Here is a 14,300-nt window from a genome sequence, read left to right on the forward strand (position 1 = left end):
CAAGAATACACAGAACTGTACAAAAAAGATCCTCATGACCAAGATAATCACAATGGTGTGATCACTTACCTAGAGTGATCCTGGAATGTGATGTCAAGTGGGCCTTAGGAAGCATCACTACAAACAAAGCTAGTGGAGGTGATGGAATTCTAGTTGAGCTATTTCAAATCCTGGAAGATGATGTTGTGAAAGTGCTGCACTTAGTATGCCAGCAAATTTGGAAAATTCAGCAGTGGCCACAGGACTGGAAAAGGTCAGTTTTTATTCCAATCCCAAAGAAAGGAAATGCCAAAGAATGCTCAAACTACTGCACAAATGCACTCAGCTCATACATCTCATAATGTTCAAAATTCTCCAAGCCAGGCTTCAGCAATACATGAACCATGAACTTCCAAATTTTCAAGCTGGTTTTAGAAAAGGCAGAGGAGCCAGATCAAATTGCCAACATCTGCTGGATCATCAAAAAAAGCAAGACAGTTCCAGAAAAACATCTATTTCTAGTTTATTAACTATGCCAAAGACTTTGACTGTGTGGATCACAATAAACTGTGGAAAATTCTGAAAGAGATGGGAATACCAGACCACCTGACCTGCTCCTGAGCAATCTATATGCCAACCAAGATACAAGAGTTAGAACTGGACATGGAACAACAGACTGGGTCCAAATAGGAAAAGGAGAACATCAAGGCTTTATACTGTCACCCTGCTTATTTAATTTATATGCAGAGTACATCATGAGAAACACTGGGTTGGATGAAGCACAAGCTAGAATCAAGGTACAGGGAGGGAGGAGGGAGGGGGGTCCAAGATGGGGAACACGTGTATACCTGTGGCGGATTCATGTTGATGTATGGCAAAACCAATACAATATTGTAAAGTAATCAACCTCCAATGAAAATAAATATATTTATATTTAAAAATAAACTTCAAATGGACTAAAAAAAAAAAAGATTTCTGGGAGAAATATAAATAACTTCAGATATGCATATGACACCACCCTTATGGCAGAAAGGAAAGAAGAACTAAAGAGCTTCTTGCTGAAGGTGAAAGAGGAGAGTGAAAGAGTTGGCTTAAAACTCAACATTCGAAAACTAAGATCATGGCATCCAGTCCCATTAATTCATGGCAAATGATGGGAAAACAGTGGAAACAGTGGCTGAATTTATTTTGGGGGGCTCCAAAATCAATGCAAATGGTGACTCCAGCTATGAAATTAAAAGACGCTTACTCCTTGGAAGGAAACTTATGACCAAACTAGACATCATATTAAAACTCAGAGACATTACTTTGCCAACAAAGGTCCATCTAGTGAAGGCTATGGTTTTTCCAGTAGTCTTGTATGGATATGAGAGTTGGACTATAAAGAAAGCTGAGCGCCGAAGAATTGATGCTTTTGAAGGTATTGGAGAAGTCTCTTGAGAGTCTCGTGGACTGCAAGGAGATCCAAGCAGTCCATCCTTAAGAGATCAGTCCTGAGTGTTTATTTGAAGCACTGATGTAGAAGCTGAAACGTCAATGCTTTGGCCAGCTAATGTGAAGAGCGGACTCATTTGAAAAGACCCTGATGCTGGGAAAGATTGAGCCAGGAGAAGGGGACAACAGAGGATGAGGTGTTTGGATGGCATCATCGCCTCAATAGACATGAGTTTGGGTAAATTCCGGGAGGTGGTGATGGAGAGGGAGGCCTGGCATGCTGCGGTCCATGTGGTCACAAAGAGTCGGACATGACTGAACTGAACTGAACTGAAGTCTTCACCCGGGATCTAAAACTGTGTACTCCAGTGTAGGATCAGAGATGCAAGAAAGAGAAGAAGTAGAGCTGTTTTGAGTACAAGAAAGAAGGTCCCATACAGGGACTTCTCTGGTGGTGAGAGGGTAACAGGCAGGAAGGCCAGGGGTCTCCAAATGGAGGAAATAACCTGCAAGTGTCAGACATTTTATCTCTCTTAAGCGGCAGGAGGAAACAAACTAGCAATATTTTTTGCAACCCACTCCAGTATCCTTGCCTGGAAAATCTCATGGACAGAGGGCTGCAATCCATGGGGTAGCAAAGAGTCAGGCACGACTGAGCAACAAACACGAATACAAATTTAAAAGGAGGTTTCTCTTAAAATTCTGTGTTGCCATAGTGACACCTGGTTTCACCTGAAGTTAACCAATGCCTTTTTCTTATGGAAATGTTTATCTTAAGCTATGCTAATGTACTATGCATTTACCCCAAACTCTGTCTTCAAGTCGGTTCCGCCTTTTGGGCTCAGAACCTACTTGATAAACCAGTATGTTATACTCAGATCTTGTTCCTCTAATCTATGTAAACGACACTATTCGTATGGTGATCTGCCCTTCTTCAAGATTCAAGTTAATCATTTTATGGCCCAAGATAAACGTTTGGAGCCAAGATTATCCCAAAATACATCTTATGGGCGAGGGGCCTGGTGCCATTCTGAGTTTTGAGACATTCCTTTCTTTCATTAAACAGACTGCTGGTGACTATATAACATCCAGCTAAAGACTAGCAGGGGGGTACTCTTTCTGCCCCCTTCTGATGCCTATGTCAGAAGCTTCCTCTATCTCCTTTATACTTTAATAAAACTTTGTTACACAAAAGCTCTGAGCAATCAAGCCTTGTCTCTGGCCCTGGATTGAATTCTTCTCCTCCTGGGGCCAAGAATCTCAGCGTCGTAATTCAACAACAACCTTTCAGTGGCCTGGTGGCTAAGACTCCAAGCCTTCATTACAGGGGGTGCACAAGTTTGATCCCTGATCAGGGAACTAGATCCCACATGCTGCAAATAATAGTTTGCATGCCACAACTAAGACCCAGTACAGCCAAGTAAATAAATAAATGAACACACACAAGAAAAATTATTACATCATACTCAAATTTAATCGGGTGTTTTTTGTTTGTTTCCAGAACAAAGCCTGGTAGACTCACAATTGACTTTGTTAAGTGGGTTGGTGTTGGCTGAGGGGAAAACCTAAGATCAAACAACCTGTTTACAAAGGCAACAGATTTCAGAATTGTATAAAAATCCTAATCATTTCAAAATAACCTTCATCATGAAAAATTAAGAGCTTCTCTCAAACACATCAGTGGTCTCTTTGGAGATACTCACAGGAGACACACCATTGGCTTTGGTAATTAGCAACTCAAAAAAAGTTTTTCAGAAAGATCATTAGCTTCTCAAGCTGGCCCTGTCATTGCCACTTCAAGTGAAATGATAATTGCAGTTCTGAAGGAGGATGAGATCACAGCTCCTAAACCTATATCTCAGGGTCAGACTGCCTCCCTCCCACTCACGTACTGGCTGCCATGACCTTCACCCCGAGCCCAGCATCCTTCTCATGAGAAGGAATGAGAAGGAGTCAAGTTCTTTGTATTTCAGTCTGAGAAGGGACAGAGTCTGTAAGGAAGGAGGTCTGGGTAAGTGTTCATGTTTGGAAAAGGGACCATTCTGTGGGGCGGGGGGTAGAGTGGGAACAGATCCAGTGGCAAAGCAAATAAGGAAGGCAGAATAATTCCTAAAGAGAGAGCTTAGTTAAAGTGAGATTGACATCTTTGTTGTTGTTCAGTCACTCAGTTGTGTCCGACTCTTTGCAACCCCATGGACTGCAGCCCGCCAGGCTTCCCTTTCCTTCACTATCTCCCAGAGTTTGCTCAGACTCATGTCCATCAACTCAGTGATGCCATCCACCCATTTCATCCACTGTCATCCCCTTCTCTTCCAGCCTTCAATCTTTCCCACCATCAGGTAACACCAAACTTGATAGCTCCTAAAGCTATTTTGTGAAACTCTTACTGTGGATGACTCAAGGAACAATCCTAGTGATAATAATGAAGAATCATTTTTAAAAGTATTTACCTTAGTTGCAGTATGTGAATTCTTAGTTGCAGCTTGTGGGATCTAAATACTCCAGGGATCACACCCAGATCCCTGCAATGGGATGGCAGAGAAGTGCCAAAAGATCATCTTCAAGGAGCTTAAGGGTTGTATTTTTAACATCAATCTGCTGTAACATAACCATTCAGAAATTCTAGATTAATTTTAAGTTTGTATTAGAAGTGTTATCATAATGCCTTTATACTTTCCATGAAGACTAGAATAGAAAAGCAACAATTTTCTTATCCTCTACAGAAACCGTGAATATGATTTTGAAGAATAGAAATGATTATATATATATAGCCCTAAGCATATAATGTGCTTACTGGACATAGCAATGGTGTCTTTTCTGAAACATTTGAGGTCTGATGCTGATGGTGAGATTGCTATCCCTCTTCAAGATAGAGAAGCAGCTTTTAAGGAAAAAGCAGCTTTATAATGATGAGGTTTGGAATATAGTTGTCAGGACCAAATGTATCTTCTCATATGTTGTCTAATCTTGTAATATTCTAACACCAATTCCAAGCACACATTCATTTCTTTATGGTTTCACTTTTGCAACACACGAGTCAATATTCTCCAGATTATACTTTTACATGTGTCTAGTATGTTAATATTCTTCACAAATCTTGTTATATTGTAGTCTCACTTGACCTTGATTTTAAAAATACCTAAGGATCTATCAAAATAATTATTTCATTTCTATCCTATGCTCATTTATTATATAGTAGTATTTCATGGTTCATAGTTTATTAAACAAAGTAATGTTGTCCAAGTCTTTCTTTGATAGATACCATAGTGAATTTGTGCCTGGCATGATGGGAATGCATCTTTCTGTTGCAAAACTTATATTGAGGAAATCTTGCATTCATTAAATCCAATATCGACAAAAGATATTTTCCTATAGGATTCTGTGTGTGTGTTTGTGTGTGTGTATTTCTGTGTGTGTGTGTGTGTGTACATGTTAGTGGCTCAGTTTGTGACCCGATTGACTGTAGTTCACCAGGCTCCTCTGTTCCTAAGATTTCCTGGGCAAGAATACTGGGGTCAGTGCCATTTCCTAATCTGGGGAATCTTCTTGATATGTTATTGACTTACAGAATAAATACTAATGCAGATATGGAAACTTTTTACAACCAAAATTATAATATATAAACATTTTGGAATAAACTCCAATATGTTGGCCACCTGATGTGAAGAACTGACTCATTGGAAAAGACCCTGATGTTGGGAAAGATTGAGGGCAGGAGGAGAAGGGGATGACAGAGGATGAGATGGTAGGATGGCATCACTGACTCGATGGACATGAGTTTGAGCAAGCTATGGGAGTTGGTGTTGGTCAGGGAAGCCTGGTGTGCTGACGTTCATAGGGTTGCAAAGAGTCAGACAGGACTGAGTGACTGAACTGAACTGATAGAATAAGCTATATGATATAAAAACAAAACTAAATTTCACAATGGATTATTCAAAAACACAGCTGATGTGTTTGGTTGGTGCATCACAGTGGTTAGGACACTGTCTTGGACTCAGCCTACCAGGTTCATAACACCACTAAGCCTGTAATCAGCATGTGAATTTAGACAGATCACTTGACCTCTCTGTATCTAGGATCTCCTTATCTTTGCAATAAAATCAGTGCCAGTGCCTACTCCAAGCAGTTATGACCATCAAACACCTGGCAGAATGGCCTCCAGGGAGTTGGCAATAAGAATGGTGTGATCCTCTCAGACTGTAGTTGGAATCCTGGGTATTTTCTCTCTTTAATGAAACTCCAGTACTTTGGCCACCTCATGCGAAGAGTTGACTCATTGGAAAAGACTCTGATGCTGGGAGGGATTGGGGGCAGGAGGAGAAGGGGACGATAGAGGATGAGATGGCTGGATGGCATCACTGACTCGAAGGACGTGAGTCTGAGTGAACTCCAGGAGTTGGTGATGGACAGGGAGGCCTTGGCATGCTGTGATTCATAAGGTCGCAAAGAGTCGGACACGACTAAGCGACTGAACTGAACTGAACTGATACTACAATGAATGAGGGTTGAGGTTCACAGATTTGACCTTCAGGCCCAGAACTATAGTTGCTTCTTGGTCATTCCCTTTACAGACATCTCCATGACAATGGCATCCTTTAACTGAAGCTTGTCTTGAGGGATTTAGCCATGCAAATGTGTTTTCTATACCCCCAGAACGAACAGTGTGGGTCCATTGGCACTCCTTGCCCCTTAAGTGTCTCCAGCCATCATGATCAGCCCCAGGAAATCCAGCTGGGTGGAACTTAAAGCAAAAGCTCCCGAGGAGAGGACTTCCCTGTGGTCCCGAGGTTAAGACTGTGCTTCCAATGCTGGGGATCCACGTTCAATCCCTGGTCAGGGAACTAGAAGGCACATGCTACAACTGACAGTTTACTTGCTATAACTAAGTGTTTACATGTCATTAACTAAGACCTGGGACACTGAAATAAATAAGACAAAATAAATAAAATCTTTTTTGAAACAAAAATCTCCCAAGCATATCAGGGTCTCCACTTTGTACTACTGGAGAGTATGTAAATTCTTTCTCAAAGTTCCTGTATGAAGACTATGTCTACTGTTCATGATATTGCCTGGTCTTTAGGAGAAGATTGTGTGGTCACATGTTGTATCTCTCTGTACACATTATTTTCCCCATGGATATGATGCCAAATGGAGCAACAAATCAACACAAAGCATGAAGACTTAGGATACTGATCTGCTGAATTTTATGACAAAATCAACGATTCCCTGTATGCAGCAGTGTTACTGTTCTCTGATGTTTCATTGTTGAAGTTATGATCTCAGTGTAGCTCGCCTCCTTCACAGACACTGACAGCAGATGAGACACATTCACAGAAACAGCCTTTCGCAAGCTCCTTCCACATTTTTTGATAATACATGTGTTTTTAAAAATGAAAGACATGTTTGCAGGTAATAAGTGCGCAGCTCAGTGAACTATCAGGAATGATTGTACCTCTAGAGACCACAACTAGATCAAGAAACAGGATGTTCTCAGTTCCCATGAAACTCTTCTGTGCTCCTTCTAACTCACTGTTTCCAAGGCTATAGCTTTGTTGGTTATATTTGTAGGCCTGGATTATTGGGCACACATTTACAAGTATTATGACATTTAATATTAGATCACTTTGCCTGTCTTGGCCTTCACATGAAAGAAATCATACAGCATCTTTCATTTGGACTTTTGCCCACCATTCCATTACATCTTTGTTAATTTATCTGTATTGTTTTATATTATTGCTGTTTTTCATTATCATTGCTACATAGGACTTCACTGTATGACTATCAAAGGATTAACTGATCATTCAACTGTTAATGGGTAGGTGGGTATTAAGAGTTAGGGGCTATTCAGTACAGTTCAGTACTCAGTCGTGTCCGACATTTTGAGACCCCATGAACTGCACACACCAGGCCTCTGTGTCCATCACCAACTCCCGGAGACCCCCCAAATCCACGTCCATCGAGTCGGTGATGCCATTCAGCCATCTTATCCTCTGTCATCCCCTTCTCCTCCTGCCCTCAATCTTTCCCAGCATCAGGGTCTTTTCAACTGAGTCAGCTCTTCACATTAGGAGGCCAAGTACTGGAGTTTCAGCTTCAACATCAGTCCTTCCAATGAACACCCAGGATTGATATCCTTTAGGATGGACTGGTTGGATCTCCTTGCAGTACAAGGGACTCTCAAGAGTCTTCTCCAACACCACAGTTCAAAAGCATCAATTTTTCGGTGCTCAGCTTTCTTTATAGTCCAACTCTCACATCCATACACGACCACTGGAAAAACCATAGCCTTGACTAGACAGACCTTTGTTGGCAAAGTAATGTCTCTGCTTTTTAATATGCTGTCTAGGTTGGTCATAAGTTCCTTCCAAGGAGTATCTTTTAATTTCACGGCTGCAATCACCATCTGCAGTGATCTTGGAGCCAAGAAAATAGTCAGCCATTGTTTCCGCTGTTTCCCCATCTATTTGCCATGAAATGATGGGACTGGATGGCATGATCTTAGTTTTCTGAATGTTGAGCTTTAAGCCAACTTTTTCACTCCCCTCTTTCACTTTCATCAAGAGGCTCTTCAGTTCTTCTTCACTTTCTGCCATATGGGTGGTGTCATCTACATATCTGAGGTTATTGATATTTCTCCCAGCAATCTTGATTCCAGCTTGTGCTTCCTCTAGCCCAGTGTTTCTCATGATGTACTCTGCATATAAGTTAAATAAGTAGGATAACAGTATACAGCCTTGACGTCCTCCTTTTCCGACTTGGAACCGGTCTGTTGTTCCATGTCCAGTTCTAACTATTGCTTCCTGACCTGCATACAGGTTTCTCAGGAGGCAGGTCAGGTGGTCTGGTATTCCCATCTCTTTCAGAATTTTCCACAGCTTATTGTGATCCACACAGTCAAAGGCTTTGGCATAGTCAATAAAGCAGAAATAGATGTTTTTCTGGAACTCTCTTGCTTTTTAGATGATCCAGTGGATGTTGGCAATTTGATCTCTAGTTCCTCTGCCTTTTCTAAAACCAGCTTGAACATCAGGAAGTTCATGATTCACATATTGCTGAAGCCTGGCTTCGAGAATTTTGAGCATTACTTTACTAGCGTGTGAGATGAATGCAATTGTGCGGTAGTTTGAGCATTCTTTGAGCATTGCCTTTCTTTGGGATTGGAATGAAAACTGACCTTTTCCAGTCCTGTGGCCACAGCAAAATTTCCAAATTTGCTGGCATATTGAGTACAGCACTTTCACAGCATCATCTTTCAGGATTTGAAATAGCTCAACTGGAATTCCATCACCTCCACTAGCTTTGTTTGTAGTGATGCTTTCTAAGGCCCACTTGACTTCATATTCCAGGATGTCTGGCTCTAGGCGAGTGATCACACCATCATGATTATCTGGGTCATGAAGATCTTTTTTGTACACTTCTTCTGTGTATTCTTGCCACCTCTTCTTAATATCTTGTGCTTCTGTTAGGTCCACACCATTTCTGTCCTTTATTGAGCCTAGGTTTGCATGAAATGTTCCCTTGGTATCTCTAATTTTCTTGAAGAGATCTCTAGTCTTTCCCATTCTGCTGTTTTCCTCTATTTCTTTGCACTGATTGGTGAAGAAGGCTTTCTTATCTCTCCTTGCTATTCTTTGGAACTCTGCATTCAAATGGGTATATCTTTCCTTTCTCCTTTGCTAATAATTATTAGGGTTCTCATATAAATTTGATTAATATAACTAATCTTTGGGTGTTACATGTACAAAATCCTGTTGAGTGTATTTATAGGAGTGGATTTCCTAGAACAGTATTACATCGGATCTGCTAAGTTGATACCACAGTTTTCCAAAATGTTTGTACCAATTTGAACACCCACCACCAGTATATGAGATTCTGGTTAATCCACAGCTATGCCAAAATTTGGCATTTTTGTCATTTTTGTTTCAGATTTCTTGATGGTATTTAATGACATATAAGTAGTGGTTATATTTTAATTTTCCTGATTACCAAGAATGTGGAATATTTTTCCACATGTCTTATCCACTGAATAACTTCTGTATCAAAGCTTCTGTCTGAAGACTCTGTACACTGTTTATTTTATTTTGTGGTTATCAGGAGATGCTTGCATGGTTCTAAGTTGTATCTTTGTGTGTGTGTATGTGTGTGTACTGATGAGAACCAGTCTTAATTTTAATCTGTGCAAAGTTATTTAAACATATGGTATATATATTCTGTGCTCTTTATCATATATATATTTTTTAAATATTCATCTACTTATCTGTACTGGGTTTTAGTTGCATCATGCGGGGGCTTTGTTGAATCAACCAGGATCTATGGTTGTAGTGCACAGACTCCTTAGTTGCAGGTCCCAGGCTTAGTTACCCCGTGACATATAGGGTCTTAGTTCCCCAACCCAGGATCAAACCTGCATCCCCTGCATTGCGAGACAGATTCTTAACTACCAGACAACCAGGGAAGTACATTTAGCATATATTTTAAATTGTAGGACACTAGAATAATTCCTGTATTTTCTTCTAAAATAACACATTTTCATCTTTAGAATACCAACTGAGCCACTCGCGAAGCCCAAGAATACTGAAGAGCCTGTCCCTTCTCCAGAGGATCTGCCCGACCCAGGAATTGAACTGGGGTCTCCTGCACTGCAGGCAGATGGTTTCCCAACTGAGCCATTAGGGAAGTTCCTACAATAAAACAATACATTCTTTAAAATTTAGAAGGGAATCCATTTAGAACTGACCTGTTTTAAGATGAGGGCACTGATGAAGATTTTTTCTCCTCCAGTAAGCTTCTTATTAAAATGTTGTTTTATGCTTTCTTTCAATTTACTTTCACTTGTCATTGCTTCCTCCAGGTTACCACCACTTCATCCTTCCTGCTGACTTTTTCATAAAATATACTGATTCTCTCATCGTTTCCTGTCTTGAGAAGCCTTGGCAACTTCACAAAAGCATACAAGGAAAGTTGGCTCTTGATGTCACAAATTTATATGACCCATTCTGCTCTGAGAAATCACTGTTGCCATCATTTAAAGGGTATTATCTTGAATGACACAACAGCCTCCAGCCAACTGGCCATAGGAATAATTTTCTTCTTACAGACTGTGCTTGGAATCTGGGGCAATTTCTCCCTTCTGTACCATTACCTCTTTCTTTACCACACTCAGTGTAGGTTGAGGGTCACAGACTTGATTGGTAAGCACCTGACTATAGCCAACATATTGGTCATTCTCTCAAAAGGAGTCCCTCAGACAATTACAGTTTTGAGGTTTAAACATTTTGCCAGTGATTTTGCCTGCAAACTTATTTTGTATGTTGAGAGAGTGGGCAGGAGTATGTCCATTGGTACCACCTGCCTCTTGAGTGTGTTTCAGACCATCACGATCAGCCCCAAGTACTGCCGTTGGAAGAATCTTAAAGTCAAAGCCCCAAAGTACATTGCCTTCTCCATTTCCTTCTGCTGGATCCAGTGTATGTTTGTAAATCTCTTTTTTCCTCTGTATGCATTATATGTTTCTGAAAAATGGCACAGCACAAACATGACAAATACAAGAGATTCAGGGTACTGTGTTGCCACAGATCTTGAGAAAATCTCAGGCTCAATATATACAGCTTTGATAGTGTTCCCTGAAGTTTCATTTTCTGTGCTCATCTTCTGGGCCAGTGGCTCCATGATTCTCACCCTGTACAGACACAGTCAGCAAGTCCAGTATATTCACAAGGCTTGTGTGTCTCCCAGATCCTCTGCTGAGTCCAGAGCCACCCAAAGCATCCTACTCTTGGCGAGCACCTTCATGTGTTTCCACACCCTGTCCTCCATCTTTAACATTACTCTTGCTCTTTTTCATAATCCCAGTTGGTGGTTGGTGAATACAGCTGCCTTGATTTCTGTGTGTTTTCCCTTTATCAGCCCCTTTCTGCTCATGAGCCGTGACTCCATTGTATCCAGTCTCTGTTTTCTGTACATGAAGAACTCAGTATTGCCTAATCTTACCAGAAAAATGTAAATTGTATGTTTTTAAATTTTTATCAAGGTATAGTTGATTTATCATGCTGTATTAGTTCCAGGTGTATATCAAAGCGAATCAGTTGTAGATATATATGTATATCTACTCTTTTTATTTTCCCACATAGGCCATTTAGAGAATTGAGTAGAGTTCCCTGTGCTATACAGTAGGTCCCTTCTTTTTTGTTGTAAACCAGGCTTGGAGGCATGTGGGACTTGTTTCCCTGACCAGGGATTGAACCCCTACTCCCTGCCTAGAAAGGACTTAGTCTTAGCCACTGGACCATCTAAGAAGTCCCCACTAGGTCCTTACTAAAGTAAAGTTGCTCAGTCATGTCCGAGTCTTTGCAACCCCATGGACTGAAGCTGACCAGGCTATTCCGTGCATGGAATTTTCCAGGCAAGAGTACTGGAGTGGGTTGCCATTTCCTTTTCCAGGGGATCATCCTCACCCAGAGATTGAACCCGGTCTCCCACATTGCAGGAAGACACTTAACCATCTGAGCCACCTAGGAAGCTCTTCAGTTCAGTTCAGTTCAGTCGCTCAGTCGTGTCTGACTCTTTGCGACCCCATGAATTGCAGCACGCCAGGCCTCCCTGTCCATCACCAACTCCCGGTGTTCACTCAGACTCACATCCATCAAGTCGGTGATGCCATCCAGCCATCTCATCCTCTGTCATCGTCGCCTTCTCCTACTGCCCTGAATCCCTCCCAGCATCAGAGTCTTTTTCAATGAGTCAACTCTTCGCATGAGGTGGCCAAAGTATCGGAGTTTCAGCTTTAACATCATTCCTTCCAAAGAACACCCTTATTAGTTACCTATTTTATATTTAGTAGTGTATGTTGGGGCTTCCTTGGTGACTCGGTGATGAATATGGCTGGCAATGCAGGAGACTTCGGTTCGATTCCTGGGTAGGGAAGATCCCACATGCCACAGGGCAATTGAGCCCATGTACCACAAGTACTGAGCCTGTGTGCCTACAGCCTGTGCTCTGTAAGGGAAGCCACTGCAGTGAGGAGCCCACACTCACCACAACTAGAGAAAGCCTGCACACAACAAAGAAGACCCAGCACAGCCTAAATAAATAGATAAAATTCCACTTCTGATCCTCTAGTGTATAAAGGGTAAAGTTTTGCTAGGCATATTTTATATGCCTAAGATATTTGCACCATGGGCTCAAATGTAGAAACAACCCATGAGCAAGTTCTTAGTTAAATGAGGGCTTTTTTTTTTTTTTTAATTGGAGGCTAATTACTTTACAATACTGTGGTGGTTTTTGCTATACATTCACATGAATCAGCCATGGGTGTACATGTGTTCCCCATCCTGACCCTTCCTTCCACCTCCCTCCCCATCTCATCTCTCAGGATCATCCCAGTACACCAGCCCTGAGCACCCTGTCTCATGCATCAAACCTGGACTGGCAATCTGTTTTACATATTTTAATATACATCTTTCAATGCTATTCTCTCAAATCATCCCACCCTCGCCTTCTCCCACAGAGTCCAAAAGTCTGTTCTTTACATCTGTGTCCCTTTTGCTGTCTTGCATACAGGATCATTGTTACCATCTTTCTAAATTCTATATATGTGCGTTAATATACTGTATTGGTGTTTTTCTTTCTGCCTTACTTCACTCTGTATAACAGGCTCCAGTTTCATCCATCTCATTAGAACTGATTCAAATGCATTCTTTTTAATAGCTGAGTAATATTCCATTGTGTATATATACCACAGCTTTCTTCTCCATTCGTCTGCCAATGGACATCTAGGTTGCTTCCATGTTCTGGTTATTGTAATCACTGCTGTGATGAACATTGGGATACATGTGTCTCTTTCACTTCTCATTTCCTCGGTATGTATGACCAGCAGTGGGATTGCTGGGTAAATGAGGGCTTTTGTTTGTTTTTTGTTTTGTTTTTTAATTAAGATATTTTTAAAAATTGAAAAAATTTTCAATTGTTATGTTAGTTTCAGGTGTAGAGAGCAAAGTGATTCAGTTATATATATTTTTTTCTTTTTCAGATTCTTTTCCCTTATAGATTATTACAAAATACTGGGTGCAATTCCCTGTGCTATACACTAGGTCCTTGCTATTTATCTATTTTATATTTGGTAATATGTATAAGTTGATTTCAACTTCCTAATTTATCCCTCCTCCCTCTTTTCCTTTTTGATGATCATAAGTTTTATTTTCTATGTCTGTGAGTCTTTTTCTCTTTGTAAACAAGTTATTTGCATTTTTTAAAAAAATTCCACATATAAGCGATATTATATGCTATCTGTTTTCTCTGTCTGGCTTACTTCATTTAGTATGATAATCCCTATGTCCATCCATGGTACTGCAAATGGCATTATTTCATTCTTTTTAATGGTTGAGTGATATTCCCTTGAGTTTATATACCCTATTTTCTTCATCCATTCATCAGGTAATGCACATTTGGGTTGTTTCCATGGGGCTTTAGGCTATGTAGTATCAGGCTGGCTTTTGGAGGAAATGGAGATGATAGGATTACCCTGACTCTCAGAAGAACTGGAGCTATTTCCTTAACTACTGTAAATAGTGCTGCTGTGAACACTGGGATGCGTGTATCTTTCCAAATTATAGTTTTCTCTGGATATGTGCCCAGGAGTGGCATTGTAGGATCATATGGTATTAACTGCTCTGTTTTTAGTTTTCTTAAGGAAACTGCATCCTGTTCTGAATAGTGGCTGAACCAGTTTACATTCCCATCAACAGTGAAGGAGGATTCTCTTTTCTTCACACCCTCTCCACCATTGATTATTTGTAGACTTTTGGATAATGGCCACTCTGACCAGGGTAAGGTGATATCTCACTAGTCTTGATTTGCATTTCTCTGACAATTAGTGATGTTGAGCAGTT

This window comes from Ovis canadensis, chromosome 14 (assembly GCF_042477335.2).
Source record: "Ovis canadensis isolate MfBH-ARS-UI-01 breed Bighorn chromosome 14, ARS-UI_OviCan_v2, whole genome shotgun sequence".
In the NCBI taxonomy this organism is placed as follows: Eukaryota; Metazoa; Chordata; class Mammalia; order Artiodactyla; family Bovidae; genus Ovis; species Ovis canadensis.